Source organism: Littorina saxatilis, linkage group LG15 (assembly GCF_037325665.1).
Source record: "Littorina saxatilis isolate snail1 linkage group LG15, US_GU_Lsax_2.0, whole genome shotgun sequence".
Taxonomy (NCBI): domain Eukaryota; kingdom Metazoa; phylum Mollusca; class Gastropoda; order Littorinimorpha; family Littorinidae; genus Littorina; species Littorina saxatilis.
The window spans coordinates 12,962,167-12,983,522 of NC_090259.1; the positions used below are offsets into that span (position 1 = coordinate 12,962,167).

At 42.5% G+C, this 21,356-nt stretch overlaps 1 protein-coding gene across 4 annotated transcripts in view; it reads right to left on the reverse strand.

Annotated features, from left to right (window-relative positions):
• Positions 1–21,356, reverse strand: part of LOC138948601 (glutamine synthetase-like) — a 63,723-nt gene that overhangs the window by 25,867 nt on the left and 16,500 nt on the right. The window contains exon 1 of one of the 4 annotated variants that reach the window (XM_070320161.1): positions 4,102–4,261. The exons of the other annotated variants lie outside the window; for them this stretch is intronic. The gene's annotated coding sequence lies outside the window, so the exon portion shown is untranslated. Of the gene's footprint in view, positions 1–4,101; positions 4,262–21,356 lie in introns of those variants that run through there. 4 annotated transcript variants of the gene reach the window in all.

Here is a 21,356-nt window from a genome sequence, read left to right on the forward strand (position 1 = left end):
AAAGGTCAACGAAACCATCGTTAAAGTGTAGAGGTCATTGGAGGTCACGACTAAACAAAATATGAGCCCGATCGCTTTGATAGTTTCCGAGAAAAGTCCAACGTTAAGGTGGTGTCTACGGACGGCCGGCCGGACAGACTAACACTGACCGATTACATAGAGTCACTTTTTCTCAAGTGACTCAAAAATGCAGAAAAGAGGGCTGGGTTATACCGCAGGGGTGTACCTTAACTTTTTTTGCTACCAAAATTGAACCGGCCCCCCAAAATCCCAACCGGCCCCCAACCTGCCGGGATTTCTTACAACCGCCCCAGCGGCTCGTCGCGTGCTAACCACATACACAAAAGACGTACATTCATACTTAGAATGCATACATGTGGATTTGCACTACTAATAACTACCACAAACACACACAAAACTTGATGACTAAAGTGCTATGTTTTAATATAATGATAATTAACCTTGTTTTTATAAAGAATTTAAAATAAAAGCCGCCACAAAGAAACAAGAAATCAAAACCACATCCACACCCTGTCACACAATCACACACTAAACCTCACTAAAAGTTACCCCCTTTATGTACCCCCTACCACACAATTTACAAAGTAATTTACTATGGAACTCTACTTACCACATAAACACACACTACAAAAGAGTAAATCAGCATTTTTTTTAATTTAAATTATGTTTTTTGTTGTGTAAAATCAAGTATAAAAAGCTGACTACAAAAAAAATTCTAAGTTGCTTTCTTGTTTTGTTTCTTTTTCTTTATGTCTGTTAGATCAAGCAGAAGTATAAAAGTTGCATACCAGCCAAATTTACCACAGCTTAAGTCATAAATAATCAAAAGCATTATATTTCATTTCTATTTCCTAATGAAAACAAACAGATGTTCAGATTTCCTGATCCTAGAATTGTTCACAGGTGATCTTTATGCTTTTGATTCAGCAGAGTTGCATCCCTTGTCCTATTGTTGAAGGTCTGTCTTTTCTTCTTTATCACATATAGTGGATCGGGTTGGTTTTTTTTTTACTTCCTTAGTTGAAGGGAAATAATTGACAGCAGTAGTACTGTCACTACTTGTACTAAGTTGGTCAGCAAAGCTGGTGTTAACATATTTTGGAAAATGGTCTCAATGAGTATCCCTGCAGTCAATGACATAATTATACATTTCCAAGAAACTGGATCAGTGGTACATCGCAGGCACATCAAAGGAAAAATACAGAGGGCTAGGGGGAATATGTTTGCTCTGGATGGGCAGTCAGATCAAAGGCAGATGCATTGTAAAAGCTGGTTGGCCTTGAGACCTGGGTCAATGACCGGTACTTGCAATCTGAACACAGCTGCCTGTCGAGACACTGACCTTCTTACTCGGGGTCAATGACTGAGTTTTTATCTGAGAGGAAACTGTTATACAACATGTGAAAGTCTCTGAAGGATTGGTGAGCGCAGGATAAGATATAGAGAGGGGGTGAAGTGAATAGCGCAAAGAGGGGGGACGAAGGGGGGTTTAACTATTTTAACTGCTGATGCAATCGCCAGCGGCTCGTGGGGTGATGACACGGTCAAGTGAGGCGGAGGGGGGTAGCTGTCTAGCCAATGTGTCTGGCCTTGATTGGTGGTAGTCCTGAGTCCTTCTGAAAGTGGGGGAAGGGGGGGGCGGGAAGAGTGGGCAGTAGAGAAGTGACAGATTTTGAGATCGCCCGCAGAGATATTTGTTCGCCGGCCGTTCCGATTGACTACGTTGCCTAACAACTTTGTGCTTCAGCGAAATTTGAACTCGCCAGGCGGGCGATTTTAGAGGAATTTCGAACCCGCCCGACGCGATGGGGAGACAGCGAGTGAGAGGACATGAATAAGAGAGAGAGAGAGAGAGAGAGAGAGAGAGAGAGAGAGAGAGAGAGAGAGAGAGAGAGAGAGAGAGAGAGAGAGAGAGAGAGAGAGAGAGAGAGAGAGAGAGAGAGAGAAAAAGAGAGATCCCCCAGCCCCCCCCCCCCCCCCCCGATTCACGAATCGCCAAAGTGTGTGTGTGTGTGTGAGAGAGAGAGAGAAAGAGAGAGAGAGAGAGAGAGAGAGAGAGAAAGAGAGAGACAGAGACAGAGACAGAGACATACAGAGACAGACAGACAGAGACAGACAGAGACAGAGACAGATGATGGAACTTTATTTTTCAAGAGACAGAGAGACTGAGAGAGCGACAGTCAGAGACACATGTATGTATATTATATCTCATTCTCGTATGGCCAAATTGATAGGTTAAAGGGACATGATAAAACAACAAGAAGGGCAAAGCCCATACGACTCACATGCTTGACCTCGACCTTTAGGGTAACTAAACCTAGCAATGACATCATACACTAAGAACTGCTTTACACATTTTTCCTACCAAAATACATGTGACCTTGACCCAAGGTCAAGGTCATCCAAGGTCATGCAACACAAAGCTGTTAATTCAAGACATAGGAAGTACAATGGTGCTTATTGGCTCTTTCTACCATGAGATATGGTCACTTTTAGTGGTTCACTACCTTATTTTGGTCACATTTCATAAGGGTCAAAGTGACCTTGACCTTGATCATATGTGACCAAATGTGTCTCATGATGAAAGCATAACATGTGCCCCACATAATTTTTAAGTTTGAAACAGTTATCTTCCATAGTTCAGGGTCAAGGTCACTTCAAAATATGTATACAATCCAACTTTGAAGAGCTCCTGTGACCTTGACCTTGAAGCAAGGTAAACCAAACTGGTATCAAAAGATGGGGCTTACTTTGCCCTATATATCATATGTAGGTGAGGTATTCAATCTCAAAAACTTCAGAGAAAATGGGAAAAATGTGAAAAATAGCTGGTTTTTAGGCAACATTTATGGCCCCTGCGACCTTGACCTTGAAGCAAGGTCAAGATGCTATGTATGTTTTTTGGGGCCTTGTCATCATACACCATCTTGCCAAATTTGGTACTGATAGACTGAATAGTGTCCAAGAAATATCCAACGTTAAAGTTTTCCGGACGTCCGGACGTCCGGACGGACGGACGGACGGACGGACGACTCGGGTGAGTACATAGACTCACTTTTGCTTCGCATGTGAGTCAAAAACCGCCAGACAGACCCAGTGTTGTTTAGGTCATGGAGAAAGACTTTGAACCCAGGCAGTAGGCCACTACGTGTAGTGCAATGTACTTCTCTTTCTTTGTTTAGACAGCGGATGGATCTGTTGTAATGCACAGCCTGGTTTACAAGGACAGGTCATCTTTCAGAACAAACACGACACTCCCAACCATGTGCACACAGACACCACTGGTCCACTCCGACTCCCATTAGGACTCATTCTTGACTCTATTGCGAACACGACCATTATTTTTTCTATCCATCCATCCATCCATCCATCCATCCATATATACATATCTATCTATGTATCTATCTATCTCTATTTGCGTTCCTTACTGAGGCGAAGTTTCCATTCAAAACTTCTGAAACAACATCAGACGAAAATAGTTCTGGAGGCTTTAGGGTTAATAGGGAACACACAATGAAGTCAGATCGCACTCAATACTAATCAGTATGTAAATTAATGAAAGAGTCAAATACTTTTTAATTACACTGACGAGGAAGAAGACTAATCATCACCCATCCGGACTCGCTCGCTTTTTCTCCAGCAAAAAGCTCTGATTTCCAGATTCTGATACAACAAGAAATTCCTCCGAGGTAGGAAAAACACCCCCGTCCTTACCATTCTCACTGCCACCAACTGAGAAGGTTATTTCCCTTTGACCATTAATATGTCCCTCTATATGTCCTTGTAGAATCTTAATCCACCAATAACTCCCTAACCGTGTGTTTGACTGGTCCCAATTTTTGTAAGGACCGTCTCAGGAATGTATAGAACCTGTTCACCAAGTTTGGTGACGATCGGTCCGTTCATTCTTGAGATCTATATGCGAACACAAACACACAAAAAACAAACAAACAAACAAACAACACATCGACCGAATCCTATACACACCCCTATACCGGGGGTGTAATTATGCCACGAAAGCGATACGACTATAGCCGGCACAATCTCTCGCTTTGTGTTTAAACGCATACTTTTTCTTACCTTGAAAATATTCTGATCGCAGAGCAGCTCAAGCGATGTACACCAACCCACCTTTTTATGTTAAAACACACAAGAAATGAAAGTGCGTGTGTGTCTTGTTTTTTTCTTGTCCAGAAAATTGAAGTTTCACATGCACAAGCTACAATTTCAAATGTCAGGACACTTTCTTTCCCCAAGAAAAAGGGTTTGACCGCTTTTCACGTTCACCAATGAAACCCAGACAAGGAAAAAGGCGGACAGCTACAAGGTTAGTTAACACGTTGGACTTTGAATTGTGTATGTCATAACAAGTCTATGTTATCTGTGGATTGTGTATGTCATAACAAGTCTATGTTATCTGTGAAAAAGAAGGCCGCTGATCTCAGCGTTGAGATGCTCGTACTTTACCGTGACCTGACCTGCTCATGTCGCTTAAAGGAGCTTCTAAATGTTTGATAGTAGTAGAGACACCAAAACATAATTAGAAAATTTCTTCTTCTTCAGCGTTCGACGGTTGTGTCACACTTAGTCTTAGGCCTGCTGATGTGGTGAACTGGCAAATTGAAATTGAAGAACATATATATATATTGGTAAACAGAGTTACACATCAATTACAGATACAGGCAAGAAACGAAAGAAAACAACGGTACAGAGTACCCGGCCGGGTAGACTGACGGACACACACACACACACACACACACACACACACACACACACACACACACACACACACACATATATACACACACACACACACACACACACTGCCCCCCCCCCACACACACACAATTTAATTAGGTATACTTTTGGGGAACATATTTTGTTCTCACTCACATGTCAAAATGTGAATTGCTGGCGAGATATTTCTGAAAAACAGTGTTTAAAGCAAACCGCAAACGGGCAATAAATACCTAGTGAGCCCGGGATTCCATAGACGCGAATTTTGCATGCGAATTTCGCATGCGAACTTCGCAACGCTAGTAAAAAATTCGGACCTTTCTTTCCGGCATTTAGTGCATCCATCCATCCATCCATCCATCCATCGCTGCGAATTTCGGAACCACCGCAATGCGAATTCCGATAGCGGATATTTCTTCCGCACCGGGTAGCGAAAAAAAGGAACTTCGCACGCGAAGTTCTGTAACTAGGCCTTGACCGTGTATTTTGTTTGTTTGTTTGTTTGTTAGCTTAACGCCCAGCCGACCACGAAGGGCCATATCAGGGCGGTGCTGCTTTGACATAATTATATCGTGCGCCACACACAAGACAGAAGTCGCAGCACAGGCTTCATGTCTCACCCAGTCACATTATTCTGACACCGGACCAACCAGTCCAAGCACTAACCCCATAATGCCAGACGTCTGGCGGAGCAGCCACTAGATTGCCAATTTTAAAGTCTCAGGTATGACCCGGCCGGGGTTCGAACCCACGACCTCCCGATCACGGGGCGGACGCCTTACCACTAGGCCAACCGTGCTGGTGACCGTGTATTGGTCTGCATCATTTTCAGTGCGCCAAATAGGGAAACATCGTATCTATGGACGTATGCTCTTTTTCTTCGCATGCGAAATTTGCGTACCGAAATTCGGTATGCGAAATTCGCATGTGAAATTCGCGTCTATGGAATCCCGGCCTACTTGTGTCAAAAGGAACGTGCAGTGTCTTTAGGAACACAACGGTACCAACATCAAGAAACAAAGACCCAAGAAGCCATTGATAACTGTGACTGTTGCAAGTAATACTTTTGCTTACCATCGCCTTAAATTGCCTGTAAACCCCTTAACCTTCCATTCTTTCTGTAGCGGCGTGTTTTGGGGTGACAGATAACCATGCTGACATCCTGACAAGCCAACCTCTATTATCAATACTTCGACAAGCAGATACGATGACGAGTACGAAATCCCCAATGCCAAAATGAATCATCACATGAATTCATGATTTGACAAAAGTATGTGTGTAGGGGGTGGGGCGTGGGGCAGGCGAGAGGGATGACAGAGAGAGAGAGAGAGAGAGAGAGCTCTGAGAGAGAGCGTGCGTCTGTGCGTGCGTACGTGTGTTTGTGTGTGCGTGAGTGTATGTGAGAGAGATAGAGAGGGGGTGGGAGAGAGAGAGGGGGAGGGAGGGAGAAAGAGAGAGCCTGATAGAGAGAGAGGGGGGGGAGTGTGAGAAAGAGAGAGAGAGAGAGAGAAAGAGAGAGAGAGAGAAAGAGAGAGAGAGGGGGGGTGAGAGAGAGAGAGAGAGGGGGGGGAGGGAGGGAGAAAGAGAGAGCCTGAGAGAGAGAGGGGGGGAGTGGGAGAAAGAGAGAGAGAGAAAGAGAGAGAGAGAGAAAGAGAGAGAGAGAGAAAGAGAGAGAGAGAGGGGGTGAGAGAGAGAGAGAGAGAGAGAGAGAGAGAGGGGGTGAGAGAGAGAAAGGGGATGAGGGAGAGAGAGAGAGAGAGAGAGAGAGAGAGAGAGAGAGAGAGAGAGAGAGAGAGAGAGAGAGAGAGAGAGGTGAGAGAGAGAAAGGGGATGAGGGAGAGAGAGAGAAGGTGAGAGAGACAGAAATAGCGAGGTATCTGTAGAAGTGTGTCTCCTTTCAGCACGATAACAGGCCGGAGTGCGCAATGCACCGATCATTCAGTCCTTGACAACATCCAATGTATCAGTACAAGCAGGGAGAATTCGTTCAACAATCTGCATGGATGGCAAAAATAAGTATGTGTGTGCGTGTGTGTGTGTGTGTGTGTGTGTGTGAGAGAGTATTGCCTTATCCTTATCCTTGTGTGTGTGTGTGTGTGTGTGTGGGTATGCACGCGCGCGCGCGTATTCGTGCGCAGTGTTTTCAGTGTGTGTGCGTCTGTATGGGTGCGTCTGTGTGCGTGCGTGCCCGCGCGAGTGCGTGCACTGGTACCAGTTCTTTCCAAATAGATAACACATATATATATTATATCAGCATTATTGCAATCCCTAAAATAGGAGTGTTTTGACCGCAATACAGACAACCGTGGACTCGAAATCCGTTATCAAAGTGTTAATTTATCACATGACTATTATTGGAACAAAAAACCCAACTGCAAAACACAGTCTAGCAAATAAACAAGCAACGGCCAGTGTTAAAAACAGGTCATAAACATATACGCCCTCCCACAAAAGCAAACTGATTTGTAAAAACAGGTTAACAACAATCAGGATGAGATACATGTTTTGAAGCACGTACACACACGGACAGACAGACAAACGGACGGACGGACGGACAAACAGACAGACAGAGAAATCATCATCATCATCACATGATAATATTTATCATCATCATAATCAATAATCATCATCATCACATGATCATATTTATCATCATCATAATCAATAATCATCATCATTCTCATTTCTTTTCCTCTTCTGCCTTTTCAATGACAATAAGAAATGAAACGTATTTTCTCCTGAGAGCTACCGGGCCCGTGTTTTTTACATTTAGTCAAATTTTGAGTAAATGTTTTAACATAGAGGGGGAATCCAGAAGAGGGTCGTGGTGTCTGTGTGTGTGTGTGTGTGTGTATGTGTAGAGCGATTCAGAGAAAACTACTGAACCAAGTCAAATTTTTATTTCTAGAAACCCCATGGGGGTACAGGAAAAAAAAATAAATAAAAAGTAAATTTTAAGGGGCTTAATGTCCGTCAGGTCTTAATTGCCTATATTGGACATGAATTGGTTTATACGATTCGAGTTTTACGCCCTCACGGCTTATTGTTGTTTGCGTGTTTAGGTGGTATCAGCCATCTGCACTTATGGTAGAATGACCAAGATCTTTAACGTGCCATTGTGGTGACACGGGGGTGGGAGATGGATACCGTCTCTGGGTCTGCACATAAAGTTGACCCGTGTCCGTCCCGGCCCGGATTCGAACCAGCGACCTCTCGATCACAAGTCCAGTGCTCTACCACCTGAGCTACCCGGGCCCCCAGAAAAAAAATTAAATAAATAAATAAATTTTGAGTAAATGTTTTAACATAGAGGGGGAATCCAGAAGAGGGTCGTGGTGTCTGTGTGTGTGTCTGTGTGTGTGTGTATGTGTAGAGCGATTCAAAGTAAACTACTGAACAGTCAATTTTTTATTTCTAGAAACCCCATGGGGGTACAGAAAAAAAATACAAAAAAATACAAGAACAATAAAGAGAGGAATGCAGGTTGTTCCATCAATATATACACATAAACTAGTTCCGTTGAAAAAAAATAAATATAAAATAACTTGTTTTACAATGTGGAAATCAAATCTCCAAAATAATCGTTCTCGTTCATTCCTACGTAACATTACGTGGGAATAAAGAACCCTACCATCAGCTGTCTAAATCATTATTTTAATTTTTTTAATTTTATTTTTTTCCCTAACAACACCTGTTTAAAATTCTTTTGAAATACCTTTTATCAAGTGAATTAAATTTAACAATATGTTTTTATTTGTTGTTGAAAATAACAGTTAAAATTTTATTACATTCGGATTTTTTCGATACTTGAGTGGGATACATTTTTTTCTTAATTCGTTAAACATGAGAGTTTCTGAGTATGATATCCCAAGACGGTTTTTTTCATTTTTTTAATAAATGTCTTTGAAAACGTCATATCCGTTTTTTTTGTGAAAGTTGAGGCCTCACTGTCACACCCTCATTTATCGATCAAATTGATTGAAATTTTAGCCAAGCAATCTTCGACGAAGCCCGGACTATGGGATTGCATTTCAGCTTCGAAGCTTAAAAATTAATTAATACATTTGTTTATTAAAACTCTCAAAATGCTAATTAAAATTAAAATGTTAGTAATCGATCCACAAAGGATTTCATCTTGTTCTGTATTGTTCCCCGATTCCCAAAATGTATAGATATGTTATGTTTGGATACAAAAAACAAGCTCAGAAAGTTAACAAATACAGAAAAGCGCGCTTTCCAGCTTAGCGCAATACGCTACCGCGCTGTACTGGCTTGTCAATTTCACATCATTTTGTGAGCGATTTCCTTGTCGCAGGGATTGACGAAATGGGGACATCCAGATTCAACCTTCGTCAGACGAACATTCGTCGGTGGTGGGGATTTCCTCTCTATTTTTAACTTTGTGCCTCAATGCGCATGCGCTTGGTTTTTTGCGCCCACCACTGCTTGCCGAAGACCGGGATCTGCGTGGCGAAAAAGGCGTGTTTGACGAACCTCAATCAGCAATCTTCGTGAGTACTTTTAGTCCTTTTCATAATGTTAAAACAAGAGGCGAAGCCTTCAAGGCTCACGTAAGAAATCGACAAACAGTAACACAAACTCAATCACTCCGTCACACATACACACACACACACACACACACACACACACACACACACACACACACACACACACACACACACACACACAGTAAGCATAGGTGAAACTGTGCAAGAAAGCGAGACCCTGGATCTGCCAAGTAGTCTCGGCCCGCTCACAATAACAATGACCGAGACGTTCAGTAATTCCTTTGCGTGACGTCTAACCCTCTTACGTCATAATGTGACGTCTTCAAATAGTTTCTATCACACACGTCAAACACTTTTGACCGAGACTGACGTAATCCATAGACTCGGAAATGTTAAAGTTTCTATCACACACACACACACGCACGCACGCACGCACGCACAGACAGACAAAGTTTATCATCGCATAGGCTACACTTACGTGAGCCAAATATGTTTTATGTGCGCAGTGTTAAAGTTTAATATCTTTACGACGCTTCTGTGGACGGTGCATCTGTAAACTGTTCATTTTGGAGGCCTAGTGCATGAACACGAATACCCACACAAAACTCAGAACTTGAGTCGACGGGCGACATATCCTGCCAATTATCTCCTTTGATCTTGCACAAGACACTTGTTTCCACTGATCTCCACTAGGCCTATTTGTTTTAGAGTTGGGAGATTTTACAGGAATGAATCTAAAAATCGAATTTTTTTTCAGTATTGCTTGTGTACCCAGCATATCCAGATGTCTGGAATAATTATTCCGATAAAAAAGACTCGTCATATATAACACTACTCGTCATCACTGTTTCGAAAAACAGACGAACGCGCACGAAGAACTTCGCGTAGATCTGGACCGAAATTGGAAAGTGGTGACCGTGACGGGATGTGACGTCATCACTTCAACAAACTCGCGAAGATCGGAACTCACGAACTTGACGAAGGCAAATCTGGATGTCTCTACAGTGTCTTGGTGAAAAAATGCAGTGCGTTTTATTCAGTTTCATTATGTGAGTTCGACAGCTTGACTAAATGTAGTAATTTCGCCTTACGAGATGTAAGAGATTTGAAATAAAGAAGATCCGTGTTTATCCTTATTAATCTCCTTCCAGATTCTTTATATGTGCACACACACACACACAGTCAATCATCTGACTCCCGCTCAGAAGTTTAGGAAAGCATAGAGAAGACTAGAAGAATTTGTAGTCTTTCACCAACTCATTCTTTCCAAACAATAGCCAATGGTTTAATTAGAACATACAAATTGGTTTGTTTCTGACATAGCAAATATCAACTCATTCCTCAAATTCTCAAATCTTTCCTTGCTTACAATAATCAATTCATGACCTTTTGAAACTCATTCATTCATTGTCCACGACCTTGTGAAACTCACTCATTCATTGTCAACGTCATAACATATTTACAAGGACAAGAAAGCAAATAAACAAAACATAACTTTTACGTTATGTAGAGGTGACGATGTAGCTAGCCTTCAACCTTACGGCCTCCATCGCACCCTCGCCACACTGGCACCACCCCGCACAAGTCAGACTGGGGCGGCCTGTTACAAAATATAACACCCTACTGTAACAACTAACAATATTCAAACACACACCAACCGAGCACAAGAAAATTATACGATTCCGAAATTATTCAAGTACACAAGTCATGTCCGCGCATACAAAAGAAATGTTCAAGTTCACACAAAACTAGCAAAGTACCTCATCTTCCAATATGGCGGCACCCATACAAAAGTCCAAGTCATCCCGGCAATGTTTCCCGGTTCCAAGGTTGACATCAAAAGCAAGAGCAGGTTTCTCATCCGAGAGCCCAGGTCGAATGACTTTCAATTGTCAGGCAGTTTACAATCACAACTCACAAAATCAGGCGGTTGCGATTATAACGCGAACAACTCGCACAGTTGTAAATTCACGTGCCGCGAACCCAGTTTGACCGTCCGTAGCTAACCATGGAATTTTACTGAACTGTTAAAAGTTTCCACTCTCAAAGTTAAACCACTCCTGACAACCTCTTTGTATTACAAAAAGCACTAGTTATATCCCTTCAACTATAAACACCATAACCGCCATTCATTACATCACCCCTTTCCCCGATTAAAAAAAAATGTGAACCCAAAATGAACATTTTTTTTTTCAAAAACTGTACAAATATAAGTATTCCAGTAACAAGAAAAATTTTTTAAATACATATAAAAAATACATAAATAGATTAATAAATAATCAAAGCATAAGGAAAACATTTATTAAATACTCTGTCCGTTCCCAAAGAGTGCAATCAGTTTACAACCAAAAGACAGTGCCATCCACCAAAAAAGTGACGAAAGCCACGAGGCTGTCCTTAAACATGAGCAACAATGGCAAGCATAATAAACCACACTTACGCCGCCGTGTAGATAATCACCCACTGTGTTAATCCACAACAGTTATACTCATGGACATTCAGCAATTTTCACCTATTACTGAATGCAATACCATTGACGTTCTTGGTACCAAAGATCGCCAATAAAGTTTGAGTAGCCCCCGCTAAACTCAATACAGTAAACCTCGACTACAACACAAAATGGTACTAGCATCAAAATATCCAAACAAATTTTTCCAGCCAGATTAAATAAATAATCACAATGTGAAAAAAAACAAGAACAAAATTAAATTAGTTCTTAATACATACACAGCATATCAACACTCACAGCACAAAAAGTATTGTCCTTGTTGATCGCAGAAAGTCTTTTCACTGTCCTTTCAACCATCATGTTCCATTCACTTCGTCAAGCGTGACAACACATCAGCTTCAAAATTCCTGACTCCAGGAATTGGCACTACTGTGAATGAATACTCTTGGAGAGACAGAGCCCATCGCAACAGTCGGCCGTTGGCAGTTTTGGACTGTCGTAAGTACGTCAACGGTCTGTGATCAGTCTCAACAAAGAAATGTGAGCCAAACAAGTAGCGATGGAATTTGTCAACTGCCCACACCAACGCTAGGCACTCTCTCTCCACAGTAGAGTATCTGGTTTCTCTTTCCAGCAGTTTTCTGCTGGCATACAGAACTGGATGAAGGACGTCGTCATCATCAGGCTGCATCAGGGCTGCTCCAATCCCCGTGGAGGATGCATCCGACCGCACTGTGAACGGCCTGGAAAAGTCTGGCAATCTCACCAGTGGTTCAGACGACAAAATTTCTTTGACCCTGTCAAAAGCCATCTGACACTCTTTTGACCAACGAACTTTGTTTGGTTGGTTCTTCTTTGTGAGTTCTACCAGGGGGGACACAATAGACGCGAAGCTTGGGACATAGCGCCTATAGAAACTGATGAGCCCTACCAATGACCGGACTTGTTTCTTTGTGGTTGGGACAGAGACATTCAAGATTTTGGACACTTTGGAGGGAACTGGACGCATGCTACCCTCCCCAACTATGTGACCCAAAAACTCAATAGAGTCAAACCCTGCCTCTACTTTCGACGGTCTCACAGTCAACCCATGTTTTCCCAGTTCTGTCAACAGTCCGTCAAGTGCCTCTAGATGCTCACACCAGTCTTCCGTGGCTACAAGTACGTCATCAAAGAAATGAACAGATTTGAACCTATCCAGATCCAACATCTTCATCATCCTCGCGAAAGTACTTGGTGCTGTACTCATTCCGAACGGCATCTTCTTGAACTGATATAGACCTTGAGGGGTACGAAAAGCCGTTTTTGCTCGATCAGACTCTGCCATCGGAATTTGCCAATAGCCCTTAGCCAGATCTATCTTCGTGAAATGCTGCCTGCCCTGCAATGAAGCAAACAGAACTTCCGGATCCGGTATTGGCTCAGCGTCAAACTCCGTAATCTTATTGAGGTGTCTGAAATCGATGCAAAAACGAGTACTTCCGTCCTTCTTCTTGACTAGAACAATAGGAGACGAGAACGGAGAAATAGACGGCTCTATTACGTCTAGATCTAACATCTTCTTCACTTCTTCTTCAACCACTTTCTGAGACTCAAATGGTAACGGATACTGTTTCACATTGACCACAGCACCTTCAGGAATCCTCACCATATGCTGCACTAGGTCACAAGTACCAGGCAAATCCGTCATTTTGTCCTGATGCTTCTGAAACACCGCCTGCACTTTTTGTTTTGCCTGCATAGACAAGTCAGGACTATAGACCACATCATCTACATTCTCAGTCTGAACTGTAGGAACTGACTGTAGTTTGACTTTCTGAATGTCTACCTCCTCTACTGCACTGGACCCACTGATCACTCCCAATGAGGCAACAACTGGGTTCTGACCAACATCTTCATTCCTAGACACATACTCCCTGAGCAAGTTGACATGGTACACTTTCTCGATCCCAGGTGAAATTTCTACAACGTAATCACATTGATTCAGTCTTTTGATCACCTGAAATGGACCTCGCCAGCGTAGTATCATTTTGTTCTTCTCAGTTGGAAGTAAGACTAAGACTTTCTTTCCAGCGAGTATCATTCTTGGCTTCTGAGATCTGTATGATCTGTTCTTCTTTGATACATTCTGAACAGCCTTCTGTGCTCTACTAACACTGTCAGCCAAGACCTCTTTCAAATCCTGCACATACTGTGACACTGGAACCTGCTGATTCTCCCGACTGCTATCGGTCCACGCATGATACAGCAGTTCCGACGGTCCTTTTGGGTTTCTACCGTACAGAAGTTCAAAAGGTGAGTACCCTGTAGACTCCTGTGGGATTTCTCTGTATGCGAACAACGCAAAAGGCAAATATCTATCCCAATCCTTAGGTCTATCTGCCATCAACTTCTTCACCATGGATTTCAAAGTTCCATTGAACCTTTCACAGAGACCATTCGTCTGGGGATGATAAGGAGTCGTGTGCAACTGCGATACCGATATCAATCTCATCACCTCTCGCATGACATCAGATGTGAATTGTGTACCTAGATCTGAGAGAACCTCATCTGGTAAACCCGTCCGGCAAGCTCGCCAATGTAAGAGATTTGAAATAAAGAAGATCCGTATTTATCCTTATTAATCTCCTTCCAGATTCTTTATATGTGCACACACACACACACAGTCAATCATCTGACTCCCGCTCAGAAGTTTAGGAAAGCATAGAGAAGACTAGAAGAATTTGTAGTCTTTCACCAACTCATTCTTTCCAAACAATAGCCAATGGTTTAATTAGACATACAAATTGGTTTGTTTCTGACATAGCAAATATCAACTCATTCCTCAAATTCTCAAATCTTTCCTTGCTTACAATAATCAATTCATGACCTTTTGAAACTCATTCATTCATTGTCCACGACCTTGTGAAACTCACTCATTCATTGTCAACGTCATAACATATTTACAAGGACAAGAAAGCAAATAAACAAAACATAACTTTTACGTTATGTAGAGGTGACGATGTAGCTAGCCTTCAACCTTATGGCCTCCATCGCACCCTCGCCACACTGGCACCACCCCGCACAAGTCAGACTGGGGCGGCCTGTTACAAAATATAACACCCTACTGTAACAACTAACAATATTCAAAACACACACCAACCGAGCACAAGAAAATTATACGATTCCGAAATTATTCAAGTACACAAGTCATGTCCGCGCATACAAAAGAAATGTTCAAGTTCACACAAAACTAGCAAAGTACCTCATCTTCCAATATGGCGGCACCCATACAAAAGTCCAAGTCATCCCGGCAATGTTTCCCGGTTCCAAGGTTGACATCAAAAGCAAGAGCAGGTTTTCTCATCCGAGAGCCCAGGTCGAATGACTTTCAATTGTCAGGCAGTTTACAATCACAACTCACAAAATCAGGCGGTTGCGATTATAACGCGAACAACTCGCACAGTTGTAAATTCACGTGCCGCGAACCCAGTTTGACCGTCCGTAGCTAACCATGGAATTTTACTGAACTGTTAAAAGTTTCCACCCTCAAAGTTAAACCACTCCTGACAACCTCTTTGTATTACAAAAAGCACTAGTTATATCCCTTCAACTATAAACACCATAACCGCCATTCATTACACGAGACTTGTTGTTTGTTATACTAAATAAAACATTCCCGTCCTTTCAATTAAGTTATCATCAACTGCTTGTTCATAGCCCCTTTAAATCTCTCATAATCTGTACGTATCTTTAAGTCAAATGCACCAACCCAGTTAAATCTGGTTCGATCCTGAACAAGAAGGGCAAAGCCCATACGACTCACATGCTTGACCTTGACCTTTACATGACCTTGACCCTCGACCTTCAGGGTCAAGGTCAAATAACTAAACCTAGCAATGACATCATACACTAAGAACTGCTTTACACATTTTTCCTACCAAAATGCATGTGATCCAAGGTCATGCAACACAAAGCTGTTAATTCAAGACATAGGAAGTACAATGGTGCTTATTGGCTCTTTCTACCATGAGATATGGTCACTTTTAGTGGTTCACTACCTTATTTTGGTCACATTTCATAAGGGTCAAAGTGACCTTGACCTTGATCATATGTGACCAAATGTGTCTCATGATGAAAGCATAACATGTGCCCCACATAATTTTTAAGTTTGAAACAGTTATCTTCCATAGTTCAGGGTCAAGGTCACTTCAAAATATGTATACAATCCAACTTTAAAGGACCCTTGCGACCTTGACCTTGAAGCAAGGTCAACCAAACTGGTGTCCAAAGATAGGGCTTACATTGCCCTGTATAGCATACATAGCTAAGGTTGCCATTCTCGATAACTTCAGAAAAAAATGCGAAAATGTGAAAAATGGTCGTTTTTAAGACAACAATTACGGCCCCTGTGACCTTGAACTTGAAGTGAGGTCAAGTTGCCGCACATGTTTTTTTAGATCTTGTAACCATACACCATCAGGCCACATCAGGTGTTGATAGACTTAATAGTGTCCAAGAAATATCCAACGTTAAAGTTTTCCGGACGGACGGACGGACGCCGGGACGGACGGACGGACGACTCGGGTGAGTACATAGACTCACTTTTGCTTCGCATGTGAGTCAAAAAAGGATCACATAGTATTTAAAGGCACAGTAAGCCTCCCGTAAACCATCACAGAGCTCCCCGAGCGTCTACATACAGTACAAGCATACTTCCATTTAAACGCTCTCCAAACGGGAACATCCTGGCTGCTTTCTGTCGAGCGTGAGAAATTTTCAAAAAATTTATTTTTGTGGACTTGGCCCTTACAACAATGGCGCCTCGTTTTGGAGCTGGACGGCTGTGATGAATATCCCGAAAATCACGCCAGGACAGTAAGCCTCCCGTAAACCATCACAGATGCTGTCAGGCTTTTACACACAGTACAAACACCCTTCCATTTGAACGCTCACCAAACGGGAACATCCTAGGTGCCCTACGTAAAGAGCGAGCAATTTTTAAAGAATTAATTTTGCAGATTGTCTCGAACACTTTTTGGACCCATCCTGAACTCAGGTCAAAAATGAGTTACTTCCCTTAAAGGCACAGTAAGCCTCCCGTAAACCATCACAGAGCTCCCCGAGCGTCTAAATACAGTACAAGCATACTTCCATTTGAACGCTCACCGAACGGGAACATCCTGGCTGCTTTCTGTCGAGCGTGAGACATTTTCAAAGAATTTATTTTCGTAGACTTGTTCCGTTAACAACAACGGCGCCTCGTTTTTGCGCTATAGACCTAACTGTTAAAATCTAAATAATAAATTGACAGCTTGTTACACAAACATTCTTTAATCATAAAAGAATTCGTTTTTCATCAAGACAAGATCAGAACAATTCGAAGTTGTGAAAGTTTAAAAAAAGAAAAGCCCGGAAGCAGGGTCACGCAAGGGTCGTAGCAGACGACGGCCGGTTTATCAGTGCAAATCGCCGTTCCTCTCAACAGTCAAAAGCCATCGCTAGAGTTCTTGTGAACCACAGCCGTTGTTTCGTGCATAAAAAAAACGTGCTATTGTAGATAAGCTCACGTCGAGTCGCATTCAAATGACTAACTATGACGACTGCATTGTGAAAAGGGAAAACTGGATCACACGGGTTCACGATGGCTCAGGGGTAAGATAAACCACGCAAAAATAAATTCTTTGAAAATTGTTCGCTCTTTACGGAGGGCACCTAGGATGTTCTCAATTGGTGAGTGTTTAAATGAAATGGTGTTTGTACTGTGTGTAAAAGCCTGACCGTATCTGTGATGGTTTACGGGAGGCTTACTCTGCCTTTAAACTGGCGATAGCCGTGGATCGATGATTATCAGAATGTTTTTGGACCGTGGTGCGTTTTTGCGCTAGACCTAACTTTTAAAATCTAAATAATAAATTGACAGCTTGTTACACAAACATTCTTTAATCATAAAAGAATTCTTTTTTCATCAAGACAAGATCAGTACAATTCGAAGTTGTGAAAGTTTGAAAAAAGAAAAGCCCGGCAGCAGGGTCACGCAAGGGTCGTAGCTGACGCCGGGTTTACGCGGCATATCGCCGTTCCTCTCAACAGTGAAAAGCCATCGCTAGAGTTCTTGTGAACCACAGCCGTTTGTTTCGTGCATAAAAACGTGCTATTGTAGATAAGCTCACATTGAGTCACTAACTGACGACTACATTGTGAAAAAGGGAAACGGGATCACACGGGTTCACGATGGCTCAGGGGTAAGATAAACCAAGCAAAAATAAATTCTTTGAAAATTGTTCGCTCTTTACGGAGGGCACCTAGGATGTTCTCAATCGGTGAGTGTTTAAATGAAAGGGTGTTTGTACTGTGTGTAAAAGCCTGACCGTATCTGTGATGGTTTACGGGAGGCTTACTGTGCCTTTAAGGCAAAAAGAGGTTACGCTTTAAGCGCTGTCAGCTGATCAGAATGAGGTCACGATAATGATGTCATGTTCTAAGATATTTACTGATGAGATAACGAAGGGTAGGCCTACTTATAGACAGCTGTCACCACGTGCGAACCAGTACTTTGGACTTTGCACTGTTCGCATTTAGACTCACTTTTTATCTGTGTGTACGTGTGCGTGTGTGTGTGCGTGCGTGCGTCAGTGTGCGTGCTTGCGTACGTGTGTGTGTGCACGGTTTGTGTGTTGTTGTTTTTAACACAATTTGGAATCGCAGATAAGCGAATCGCAAGGCTAAAGAGAGAGAGAGAGAGAGAGAGAGAGAGAGAGAGAGAGAGAGAGAGAGAGAGAGAGAGAGAGAGAGAGAAGAGAGAGAGATCTCGAGAGAGAGAGAGAGAGAGAGAGAGAGAGAGAGAGAGAGAGAGAGGGAGGGAGGGAGAGAGAGAGATCTCGAGAGAGAAGAGAGAGAGAGAGAGAGAGAGAGAGAAGAGAGAAAAAGAGAGAGAGAGGGAGAGAGAGAGAGAGAGAGAGAGAGAGAGAGAGAGAGAGAGAGAGAGATGCAGCTTATTACACACACACACAATGTAATGTCTACTAGTCGGACTGACTCGTGTAACATACTCAAAATTACTCCTCCTCAACTCACACCTTCATTGCACCCCCCCCCCCACCACACCCCGCCCACCTAACATACACCAAGTACACATTCCAGGTAAGCCTGCGCTACCCCGTTCTTTGTGAAGTTTCATCGAAATGATAAATACACGCAAACTTTTAATAGCCATGACAGAAAAAATAGCTTTCAGGGGAAGGTACTTTTCTGTAGTGAAACAACTATTCACCAATTCGCAGAAGGGTACAAGAGAAAGAAACAAAGCCCACCCGATTCCAACCGTCATTTGTAAATGGATAGTTCCGGGTACGCAAGTAAGTCATGGCGATCTCTACTAGAGTAGTAGAGTACGCTATGAAGTAAGCACAATGTAGATCAGGAAGTACGTGGCGTGAGTTCACGGTCCGTTGATGTCTTAGACTTAGTGTTTAGTGGAAACCCCCCCCCCCCTTTTTTTAAGACCCCCTTATTTAAGACTCCCTACCTTTCAAGACCAGGCTGTTTTTCAGATTTTCTGTTGAGAACCTCTGTAAATTTACCCCCATTTTAAGACTCCCTCCTTTTTAAGACCTGATTTTCTCAGATTTTTTGAAGGTCTATAAAGGGGGGTTCCACTGTATTTGTTTTTGTGACATCTTTCTTTCTTTATTTGGTGTTTAACGTCGTTTCCAACCGTTCAAGGTTATATCGCGACGGGGAAAGGGGGGGGGGGGGGGGGGGATAGAACCACTTGTCAATTGTTTCTTGTTCACAAAAGCACTAATCAAAAAATTGCTCCAGGGGCTTGCAATGTAGTACAATATATGACCTTACTGGGAGAATGCAAGTTTCCAGTACAAAGGACTTAACATTTCTTACATACTGCTTGACTAAAATCTTTTTCAAACATTGACTATATTCAATACAAGAAGCACTTAACAAGGGTAAAAGGAGAAACAGAATCCGTTAGTTGCCTCTTACGACATGCTGGGGAGCATCGGGTAAATTCTTCCCCCTAACCCGCGAGTTTTTTGTGTGACATACTGCTTGCACAAAAATAGGATTAAAACAGGACCGAGCTACCTCACTGTGTGGCGAATCTCAGGTGGCTAAATTCCTTCTGCGCCAATACTGAATAGTGCTAAAATTGTTGTTCATGATTGACCTCATCCTGACCTCAGGTCAAAATGAGTTCGGCTCATTCCATAACTGGCGACAGCCGTGGAGCGGTGATGGTCAGAATGGATTGACCTTTGATCGCTATTCCTGTTGCTGAATTCCCAACTCTCTCTCTCTCTCTCTCCCTCGCTCGCTTGTACAAAATGAAATGTTCTCTTGTCTAGTTCCTCGGTGGCTCCTTCCTATAACTATGTACCTCCCATCCCCCCCACCCCCTCCCCTAACTCTTTTCATCTATTTTTCTGTCTACTCAGTCTTTATCTCCACTTTTCCTACTCGCGTGCTAACACACACACACACACACACACTCTCTCTCTCTCTCTCTCTCTCTCTCTCTCTCTCTCTCTCTCTCTCTCAGGCTGAGAAACTCTCCCTATGTGCAAAGTAAACAAAAACAAACTCGCACGGTACAGTGAAATCCGCAGGCCGATCTTACGCAGGTCTACATCATGTCCCGTACGTAGACCACCGGCTAACACAGGCGCCTGATGCAAACCATTTTTGTTACTTCTGGTCACTCGTAAAATCACGAATAGGATGTTTTGCAGTGGACGACCAAGGGGACAAGAAGAAGAACAAGATCGTCTCCTGACCTCAGTTATCACAAAACGTTCATGTTCCTTGAACATTCAAAGTGCGACTACTGCAATTCAAAGAAAGAAAGAAAGAAAGAAAGAAAGAAACACTGAACAAACAGGTAATTCCAGGGGAAAGCAAGAGTTGTCAAAATATTACTTGATCTCATATTATATATATATTCAAGTAAGCTAGGCCAATTCTCAGATTATTTTGCGAAATAGGTTTTGCTTACTTGCTTGCTGCATAATTATGACTGGGTTATGCGATTGTTAGACAAAAGACCTATCCTTCTTGTTCGCCTTTCTCTCACACACATACACACACTAATTTTTTCAGCACCAACAATCCACCGTAAATACACACTATTTCCTTTAGCCCACCAATGCACCATAAAATACACACTATTTTTCGGCAACGCACCATTTAAATGCATACTATTTTTTGGCAACCCTACATAAACACACCTTTCAACAAGAAGAGCAAACGCTCGATCGAGTCACTTTCGCAGTTCTGAATATTATATGAGGCATCAGATGGACAGGAAGAAATTGCTATTCACAACACAATGAGTCACGTTCACATAAAATTTGAGCCCGGTCACTTTTATAGTTTCCGAGAAAAGCCCAACGTTAAGTTGTGTGTTGCCGAACAGAAAAGGCTAGTTATCTCCCTTGTTTTTCTGATAACGTTCGTAAAAGGCTACAGATGTAAATACTTTGATGTAAAGAATAATCCTACAAAGTTTCAATCACATCCGATGAACTTTGTCAAAGATATAAAATGTCTAATTTTTCCTTTGACGCTGACCTGTGACCTTGAAAAAGGTCAACGAAACCATCGTTAAAGTGTAGAGGTCATTGGAGGTCACGACTAAACAAAAT